Source organism: Arachis hypogaea, chromosome 13, assembly GCF_003086295.3.
Source record: "Arachis hypogaea cultivar Tifrunner chromosome 13, arahy.Tifrunner.gnm2.J5K5, whole genome shotgun sequence".
NCBI lineage: Eukaryota > Viridiplantae > Streptophyta > Magnoliopsida > Fabales > Fabaceae > Arachis > Arachis hypogaea.
The window spans coordinates 33,422,267-33,430,053 of NC_092048.1; the positions used below are offsets into that span (position 1 = coordinate 33,422,267).

At 38.6% G+C, this 7,787-nt stretch overlaps 1 non-coding gene across 1 annotated transcript; it reads right to left on the reverse strand.

Moving 5' to 3' along the window:
• Positions 1–1,146: 1,146 nt before the first annotated feature.
• LOC112739617 (small nucleolar RNA R71) lies at positions 1,147–1,254 on the reverse strand. Its single transcript, XR_003170549.1, has one exon. It is a non-coding gene; the product is annotated as a small nucleolar RNA R71 (small nucleolar RNA).
• Between the last annotated feature and the right edge of the window lie 6,533 nt (positions 1,255–7,787).

Here is a 7,787-nt window from a genome sequence, read left to right on the forward strand (position 1 = left end):
TCAAAAATCAAATATTTTTAAATTTTCTTTTCAAATCTTTTTCAAAATAGATTTCAATCATATCTTTTTCAAAATTTAATTTCAAAATCTTTTTCTAACTTATCTTTTCAAAATTGATTTTCAAATCTTTTTCAATTAACTACTTGACTTTTTGTTTGATTTTAAAAGTTTACTATTTCTTATCCTTTTTTAAAACTACTTAACTACCTTGCTCTCTCTGATTTTGGAAAACCACTAACAACTTTTTCAAAATTCCTTTTAATTAACTAATTGTTTTAAATTCTAATTTTAATTTATTTTCCTTCTTAAATTCGAATTCTAACTAATAATTAAAATAAAAACAAAAATATTTTTCTTTTTTTTTGAATTAATTTTCGAATACACACACACTCTCTCTCTCTCTCTCTCATCTCTTTCTATTTATTTTATTTATTTACTAACACTTCTCTTCTTATAATTCGAACCTTCTCCCTCTCTCTGTGTTCGAATTCTTCTTCTCCCTTCTTCATTCTATTCTTCCATTCTTCTACTCACATAAAGGAATCTCTATACTGTGATATAGAGGATTCCTCTTCTTTTCTTTTCTGTTCTCTTCTTTTTTATATAAGTAGGAACAAGGATAAGAAAATTCTTGTTGAAGCTGATCCTGAACCTGAAAGGACTCTGAAGAGGAAGCTAAGAGAAGCTAAAGCACAAAACTCTGGAGAGGACCTAACAGAAATTTTTGAAAAAGAAGTAGAGATGGCAGCCGAAAATAACAACAATAGTGGAGATGCAAGGAAGATGCTTGGTGACTTTACTGCACCCACTTCTGACTTCTATGGAAGAAGCATCTCAATTCCTGCAATTAGAGCAAACAACTTTGAGCTTAAGCCTCAATTAGTTTCTCTAATGCAGAAGAATTGCAAGTTTCATGGACTTCTATTGGAAGATCCTCATCAGTTTTTAGCTGAATTCTTGCAAATATGTGACACTGTTAAGACCAATGGGGTTAATCCTGAGGTCTACAAACTTATGCTTTTTCTTTTTGCTGTAAGAGACAGAGCTAGGATATGGTTGGACTCACAACCTAAAGAAAGCCTGAACTCTTGGGAAAAGTTGGTCAATGCCTTCTTGGCCAAATTCTTTCCACCTCAAAAGTTGAGCAAGCTTAGAGTGGAAATCCAAACCTTCAGACAGAAGAAAGGTAAATCCTTCTATGAAGCTTAGGAAAGATACAAGAAATCGATCAGAAGGTGTCCTTCTGACATGCTTTCAGAATGGAGCATCTCATGTATATTCTATGATGGTCTGTCTGAATTGTCCAAGATGTCATTGGATCACTCTGCTGGTGGATCTCTTCATCTGAAGAAGATGCCTGCAGAAGCCCAGGAACTCATTGAAATGGTTGCAAATAACCAGTTCATGTATACTTCTGAAAGAAATCCTGTGAATAATGGGATGACTCAGAAGAAATGAGTTCTTGAGATTGATACTCTGAATGCAATATTAGCTTAGAACAAAATATTAACTTAGCAAGTCAATATGATTTCTCAGAATCTGACTGGAATGCAAGCTGCATCCGGCAGTGCTAAAGAAGCCTCTTCTGAAGGAGAAGCTTATGACCCTGAGAATCCTGCAATGGAAGAGGTGAATTACATGGAAGAATCCTATGGAAACACCTATAATCCTTCATGGAGAAATCACCCAAATTTCTCATGGAAGGATCAACAGAAGCCGATTCAAGGCTTCAATAATAATGGTGGGAGAAATAGGTTTGGCAATAGCAAGCCCTTTCCATCATCTTCTGAGCAACAGATAGAGAATTCTAAGCAGAGCCACTCTGACCTAGCAACCATAGTCTCTAATCTATCTAAGACCACTCAGTTTCATGACTAAAACAAGGTCCTCCATTAGAAATTTGGAGGCACAAGTGGGTCAACTGAGTGAAAGAGTGGCCAAAACTCCTCCAAGTACTCTCCCAAGCAATACAGAAGAGAATTCAAAGAGAGAGTGCAAGGCCATAAATACGTCCAACATGGCCGAACCTGCAGAGGAGGGAAAGGCAGTGAATTCCAGTGAGGAATACCTCAATGGACGCCCACTGGCCACTAAGGAGTTCCCTATTGAGGAACCAAAGGAATCTGAAGCTCATATAGAGACCATAGAGATTCTACTGAACTTACTATTGCCATTCATGAGCTCTGATGAGTATTCTTCCTCTGAAGAAGATGAAGATATTATTGAAGAGCAAGTTGCTCAGTATCTAGGAGCAATCATGAATCTGAATGCCAAGTTATTTGGTAATGAGACTTGGGAGGATGAACCTCCATTGCTCATCAATGAACTAAATACCTTGGTTCAACAGAAATTACCTCAGAAGAAACTAGATCCCGAAAAGTTCTTAATACCTTGCATCATAGGCACCATGACCTTTAAGAAGGCTATGTGTGACCTTGGTTCAAGTATAAACCTCATGCCACTCTCTATAATGGAGAAACTAGGGATCTTTGAGGTACAAGCTGCAAGAATCTCACTAGAGATGGTAGACAATTCAAGGAAATAGGCTTATGGACTTGTAGAGGATGTCTTAGTGAAGGTTGAAGGCTTTTACATCCCTGCTGACTTCATAATCCTAGACACTGGGAAGGATGAGGATGAATCCATCATCCTTAGAAGATACTTCCTAGCCACAGCAAGAGATGTGATTGATGTGGATAGAGGAGAGTTAATCCTTCAATTGAATGAGGAATACCTTGTGTTTAAGGCTCAAGGATCTTCTTCTATAACCATGGAGAGGAAGCATGAAAGGCTTCTCTCAATACAGAGTCAAACAGAACCCCCACACTCAATTTCTAAGTTTGGTGTTGGGAGGCCAACATCAAGCTCTGAGTCTCTGTGAAGCTCTCTAAGAACTCACTGTCAAGCTATTGACATTAAAGAAGCACTTATTGGGAGGCAACCCAATGTTATTTAATTATATTTATTTATTTTCCTTTGTTATTTTATGTTTTCTTTAGGTTGATGATCATGTGAAGTCATAAAAATAGCTGCAGAATTAAAGCAAAATCAAAAACAGCATCAAAAAATAGAACACCCTGGAGAACAGGCTTACTGGCATTTAAATGCCAGTAAGGATAGCAGAATGGGCATTTAACGCCATCCTGGCAGCATTCTGGGCGTTAAAGGCCAGAATGGGCAGCACTCTGAGCGTTTAACGCCAGAAAGGGGTGTCTGGCGTCTAGCTGGCGTTAAACGCCAGAAAGGGCAGACAGACTGGTGTTTAACGCCAGAAAAGGGTGTCTGGCTGGCCTTAAACGCCAGAAAGGGGCAGTAGACTGGCGTTTAACACCAGAAAAGATAGCAGAGCTGGCGTTTAACGCCAGATTTGGCACACAGAGGGCGTTTGAATGCCAGAATGGTGCAGGAAGCAGAATTCCTTGGCACCTCAGGATCTGTGGACCCCACAGGATCCCCACCTCTTCTTCTCTTCTCTTCACACCTTTCCATAACACTCTTCCCCAAATACCCTTGACCAATCCCATCAATAACTCTTCCCCATATTCTCTTCACCACTCACATCCATCCATCATAAACCCCACCTACCTCACCATTCAAATTCAAACCATTTCCCTCCCAAACTCAACCCCTATTACAAGAATTCCCTCTTCACTCCACTCCTATATAGGCCCCTCATCACTCCTTCCTTTTCACACATCATAACCACCTAAAACCCCCTTGGCCGAACCATTCACACACCTCCATCTCTTCCATCTCTTCTTCTTCTAATCCCTTCTCTCTTCTTTTGCTCGAGGACGAGCAAACCTTTTAAGTTTGGTGTGGAAAAAGCTCTGCTTTTTATTTTTCCATAACCATTAATGGCACCTAAGACCGGAAAAACCTCTAGAAAGAGGAAAGGGAAGGTAATTACTTCCAACTCTGAGTCATGGGAGATGGAGATTCATCTTAAAAGCCCATCACTAAGAAGATGATGGAGTAAACAAGAGAGCCCACTCATGGACCTCAACAAGAGCATGAGAAAATTCCTCATCAAGAAATCCCTGAGATACCTCAAGGGATGCACTTTCCTCCACAAAACTATTGGGAACAAATCAACACCTCCCTAGGAGAATTAAGTTCCAACATGGGGCAACTAAGAATGGAGCACCAAGAGCACTCCATTATCCTCAATGAAAATTAGAGAGGACCAAAGAGCCATGAGGAAGGAGCAACAAAGGCAAGGAAGAGACATAGAGGAGCTCAAGCACTCCATAAGATCTTCAAGAGGAAGAACTAGCTGCCATCACTAAGGTGGACCCGTTCTTTAATTTCCTTGGTCTTATTTTTCTGTTTTTCGAATTATATGCTTTATGTTTTGTCTATGTTTGTGTCTTTATTACATGATCATTAGTGTCTAGTGTCTATACCTTAAAGCTATGAATGTCCTATGAATCCATCACTTTTCTTAAATGAAAATTGTTTTTATTTGCAAAAGAACAAGAGGTACATGGATTTCGAATTTTGTCTTGAAATTAGCTTAATTATTTTGATGTGGTGGCAATGCTTTTTGTTTTCTGAATGAATGCTTGAACAGTGCATATTTTTGAATTTGTTGTTTATGAATGTTAAAATTGTTGGCTCTTGAAAGAATAATAGAAAAAGGAAAAATGTTGTTGATGATCTGGAAAATTATAAAATTGATTCTTGAAGCAAGAAAAAGTAATGAAAAACAAAAGCTTGCGAAAAAAAATGGGCGAAAAAAATAAAGAAAAAAAAGAGAAAGAGAAAGAAAAAGCAAGCAGAAAAAGCCAATAACCCTTTAAACCAAAAGGCAAGGGTAAAAAGGATCCAAGGCTTTCAGCATTAATGGATAGGAGGGCCCACAGGAATAAAATCCTGGCCTAAGCGGCTAAATCAAACTGTCCCTAACCATGTGCTTGTGGCGTGAAAGTGTCAAGTGAAAAGCTTGAGACTGAGCAGTTAAAGTCGTGGTCCAAAACAAAAAGAGTGTGCTTAAGAGCTATGGACACCTCTAACTGGGGACTCTAGCAAAGCTGAGTCACAATCTGAAAAGGTTCACCTAGTTATGTGTCTGTGGCATTTATGTATCCGGTGGTAATACTGGAAAACAAAATGCTTAGGGTCACGGCCAAGACTCATAAAGTAGCTGTGTTCAAGAATCAACATATTGAACTAAGAGAATCAATAACACTATCTGAATTCTGAGTTCCTATGGATGCCAATCATTCTAAACTTAAAAAGATAAAGTGAGATGTCAAAACTGTTCAGAAGCAAAAAGGCTACAAGTCCCGCTCATCTAATTGGAACTAAGTTCATTGATAAGTTTGGAATTTATTGTATTTTCTCTTCTTTTTATCCTATTTTGTTTTTATTTGCTTGGGGACAAGCAACAATTTAAGTTTGGTGTTGTGATGAGCGGATAATTTATACCCTTTTTGGCATTGTTTTTACATAGTTTTTAATATGTTTTAGTTACTTTTTATTATATTTTTATTAGTTTTTATGCAAAAATCACATTTCAGGACTTTACTATGAGTTTGTGTGTTTTTCTGTGATTTCAGGTATTTTCTGGCTGAAATTGAGGGACCTGAGCAAAAATCTGATTCAGAGGCTGAAAAAGGACTGCAGATGCTGTTAGATTCTGACCCTCCTACACTCGAAGTAGATTTTTTGGACTACAGAAGCCTAATTGGTGCGCTCTTAACTGCGTTGGAAAGTAGACATCCTGAGCTTTCCATCAATATATAATAGTTTATATTTTTCTCGAGATTTGATAGCCCAAACTGGTGTACAAAGCCAGCCTAAAACATCTTGGTGTAAAACGCCCAAACTGGCACCAGAATTGGAGTTAAACGCCCAAACTGGCATCCAAGCTGGCGTTTAACTCCAAGCACACACCAAGTGGCCCCCGGAAGTGGATTTCTGCACTATTTGCACTTAGTTACTCAATTTTTGTAAACCCTAGTAACTAGTTTAGTATAAAAACTACTTTTAGAGACTTATTTTATATCTTTTGATCACTTTTGATCTTTTGATCATCTTATGTTACATTGGGAGGCTAGCTACACAGCCATGTGGTGCACAAAATTACAATCACACTTTTGTAACTCCGCACAACTAACCAGCAAGTGCACTGGGTCATCCAAGTAATACCTTACGTGAGTAAGGGTCGATCCCACGAAGATTGTCGGCTTGAAGCAAGCTATGGTTATCTTGTAATTCTTAGTCAGGATATCAGTAATTCTCAGATTTAATTGTAAAAAGTAAAAGAACATGAAATAAATACTTGTTATGCATTAATGAAGAACAGGTTGAGGCTTTAGAGATGCTTTGTCTTCTGAACCTCTGCTTTCCTACTGTCTTCTTCTTCATGCACGCAAGACTCCTTCCATGGCAAGCTTTATGTTGGGCATCACCGTTGTCAATGGCTACATCCCGTCCTCTCAGTGAAAATGTTCCAAATGCGCTGTCACCGCACGGCTAATCATCTGTCGGTTCTCGATTATGTCGGAATAGGATCCATTGATCCTTTTGCGTCTGTCACTACGCCCAACACTCGCGAGTTTGAAGCTCGTCACAGTCATCCCTTCCCAGATCCTTCTCAGAATACCACAAACAAGGTTTAGACGTTCTGGATCTCAGGAATGACCGCCAATGATTCTAGCTTATACCACGAAGACTCTGATTTGAATCATGAGGCTAAGAGATATGCATTCAATCTAAGGTAGAACGGAGGTGGTTGTCAGGCACGCGTTCATAGGTGAGAATGATGATGAGTGTCACGGATCATCACATCCATCAAGTTGAAGTGCGAATGAATATCTTAGAATGGAAGCAAGCGTAATAAAATGGAAAACAGTAGTAATTGTATTAATTCATGAAGAACAGCAGAGCTCCTCACCCCCAACAATGGGGTTTAGAGACTCATGCCGTAGAAGATACAATATGAAACGTGTATAATGTCATGAGGTACAAGATGAATCACTGAAAGTAGTATTTATAGTAAACTAGTGACCTAGGGTTAAAGAAAATGAGTAAGCTAGGGTGTTTATTGTAAAATTCCACTTCGGGGGCCCACTTGGTGTGTGCTTGGGCTGAGCATTGAAGTTTTCATATGTAGAGACATTTCCTGGAGTTAAACGCCAGTTTTTATGCCAGTTTGGGCGTTTAACTCCAGCTTTTGTGCCAGTTCTGGAGTTAAACGCCAGAATTCTTGAGCTGACTTGGAACGCCTGTTTGGGCCATCAAATCTCAGGCAAAGTATAAACTATTATATATTGCTGGAAAGCCCAGGATGTCTACTTTCCAACCCAATTAAGAGCGCGCCGATTGGGCTTCTGTAGCTCCAGAAAATCTACTTTGAGTGCAGAGAGGTCAGAATCCAACAGCATCTGCAGTCCTTTTTCAGCCTCTGAATCAGATTTTTGCTCAGGCCCCTCAATTTCAGCCAGAAAATACCTGAAATCACAGAAAAACACACAAACTCATAGTAAAGCCCACAAAAGTGATTTTTATTTAAAAACTAATAAAAACATAATAAAAACTAACTAAAATATACTAAAAATAATGCCAAAAAGCGTATGAATTATCCGCTCATCACAACACCAAACTTAAATTGTTGCTTGTTCCCAAGCAACTAAAAATTAAATAGGATAAAAAGAAGAGAATATACAATGAATTCCAAAAATATCTATGAAGATCAGTATTAATTAGATGAGCGGGGCTTTTAGCTTTTTGCCTCTGAACAGTTTTGGCATCTCACTTTATCCTTTGAAGTTCAGAATGAT